At 38.7% G+C, this 2,831-nt stretch overlaps 1 pseudogene; it reads right to left on the reverse strand.

Moving 5' to 3' along the window:
- Positions 1-604: 604 nt before the first annotated feature.
- Positions 605-1,952, reverse strand: LOC101574418 (annotated as a pseudogene).
- Between the last annotated feature and the right edge of the window lie 879 nt (positions 1,953-2,831).

The raw sequence follows: 2,831 nt of genomic DNA on the forward strand, positions 1-2,831 counted from the left end.
CTCCTGTCTCAGCCTCCCAACTGCTGGAATTAAAGCTTTGTGACATCTCAACTGGCTTTTCTCTGTGTATTTCAATATCATCTCCTCCTTCCCAGTATTTGCACCAGAGCTCAGTCTGTCCTGCTAAATATCTGTAGTACAGGGCTCGAATCATCAGAGCCTTGGCAAGACCTTGATATTTCAAACTTATTAACAACAAGCTGTTACTTAGGGGTGACAAGTTTACCATGAGGGAACACAAGAGTAGCCAGACATCTTAGAAATTACTCAACCAAGGCATTTTAATGTAGAAAGACTAAAGCTACATACATTTATCATACACAAACCCCATCTCTGTCCCCCAAAATACCCCTATTTCATTCATTAGAAGATTTTTTAAAAAGAATTAACACTTTGCAGAAGAATTCAGCTTCCCTATGAAATGCTCAGCATCTTAAATATTATGTACACTTTTAGTAAGCTAGACACTGGCTTCAGAGATTTTGGCAGAGTAGCAGGTATCTGAGTTGCCAACAGGCATCAGTTCACTGGTCTCTGGTCTTCTGCATCTTGTTCCCCTGCACCCGAGCCTTGGTCACCACTCCTGGGTAGAGAAGGGCAGTGATTAGGCATGGGGCTCCTTGGGATTCTCAGAAGTCACCTTCTTGTTACTGCAGAACGACTTTAAAAGGTGCATGTCAATGAGTACATCCCAAAGAGGCCTTTGTAGATAACCCCATAGCATATTTTTTGGCTTTTCCAGTATGTAAGATCTAAAAAGGAGAAAACCAGTCTTCTGCTGGAGCCAGAAGCCATCTCTGTATCCAAGCTGTTATTTGACTGGTTACTGTAACAAGAAGACTTGCCAGGGTGGCACTGGAGTTGGTGCTGTGTGCTTCCCAATCCTGATGTTTAAATTCCTCTGGTAGTTTGCTAATCTAGTTGCTTTTTAGCCTCTTTCCAAACAGGGTTTTTACTTTCTTTGGTTTTAGTGTAGTCTTTAGACTGGTTTCTGCCTCATATCTACCATATGATTCCAGTTTTTCCTTGATCTTGCCAGCAGCTTTTCCCATTGTTTCACTAGCAGAATACAGGTATTGCAGAAGTCTCCTGAGCGAGTCTCATGCAACTCGAAACAGCTCTGGAAGTCCTTTTTGTAGCCTTTTCTGTCGATGAATCAAGAACTGGAGGACTTTGTTCTGCAAATAAAGAATCCCTCTATACTTTGGTACATCTTTGGCTTGTGAAAAACAAACATCTTTTCTTCCAAGCAGCAGTCTTCCCACGTGCAACAATGTCCCCAAGGGGCAGCATGCACACTAGGCCAGCCCCTCCAAGCACATCTTCACCTCAGCTGCTGCATCCAGAAAGATTGTCTCCTGCAGTTCTGCAGTTGTTATGGCCAGCCATAAGGTATGGATTCCACTTTTCTCCTCTAAATAATTACTACAAAGACAACAATATGCAATGTATTAATTATTGTAACTGTCCTACTAACCTGTTTTGAAACTTTTATTGTTATTTTATCTTTTTTCTCATTAAAATGAATAAAAAATAACATTCAACATAGACCAATTGGTTTATCCTAATTCTCTGTTTATAAGGAATTTAGAGACTCTTTATGTGAAATTTTTGACTAGCTTTGCTAAATGGGGAAATACAATGCTGCTATCCTGTTGCTCAAGCATTTTTGGGCAAACTAGTAAAGGAACACAATGAGTGCAAAACCCGAGGGGATTCCGAATTTTCCTTTGCGAATAAATTAATAAAAACATATAAGCAGTTTAAAGATTCAATTTCGGGCTATAGATACACATAAAGATTTTAAGTTGTTAAGTGTGTCCTAACAGAGAATCTCCTATCCTTTAGCTTCAGGGCTAGTATTGCAGAAATCAATTCAGGGCCCAATAATTTCATTGGATGAAATAGAGCATAAGTTTAATGCTTGTCTTTGAAGGCTTTGTGAAAAGCATTATTTAGAAAAGAATGAGATCCATTGTAGCAGGACAGTCCTGCAACATTCGTTTTCCTGCCTCCTGCCTTCCCCTATAACCTGGGATAAAGATGTTTGGGAGAATCTTTAGAAGGTGACATTTTGAGATCTGACACTGATTTTTCCAGAGGAAAAGATCCCTTGCACAGTGGTGAAGGCAATCCTACCCCAGCTCCCTGTGGTGCTGGCCTTTCCTAGTATATCTAAGTAAACTAATCATGTGTTGAACAAGCATGATGATGCTAACATTCTGTAGGACCCTTGTTCATCACACACTTTTACCTCTAGGTCTGTAACCAGACTCATATGACAGAAGCCTCCTACAACTGAAGTATATAGTATTAACCATGAGGCGGTCCACTATTCTCCCCAAAAATTTCTTGATTTTCCCAACAGTGATAATCAGAGGTCTGGTGAATTAGTGTCAGAATAGATTTTATAGATGTTGAATAATAGCGTTAAAATATGCATCCAGATCAGGCTAAGTGTGTTGAAATAGATTAGTTAAGCATCGATTATGAATTTAATGTTGTAGCTCATTGAGTTAAAAAACAACAATAACAACAGCAAGTATTAGTGCTTTATTTGCCTGGTTGGCAGAAATCAGTAAGCTATATGGCAGTTTTTCTATGCTTAACTGTTTATAAGTATATTCAAGGGCTTTGGATAAAAGGGAATGCTGGACTGGCTTTTATCATGTTAAATATCTAATGCTTAATTTCCTCTTTAATTTCATATGTGACTTATTGGTTGTTTTGGAGGATATTTAATTTACATGTGCATATAAATTTTGTATGGCTTTGTTTGTCAATAGTTTTCTGCTTCATTGCACTATGGTTATATACTATGCATGGGATAA

The sequence above is a fragment of the Octodon degus genome, unplaced genomic scaffold (genome assembly GCF_000260255.1).
Source record: "Octodon degus isolate 3935 unplaced genomic scaffold, OctDeg1.0 scaffold00103, whole genome shotgun sequence".
In the NCBI taxonomy this organism is placed as follows: Eukaryota; Metazoa; Chordata; class Mammalia; order Rodentia; family Octodontidae; genus Octodon; species Octodon degus.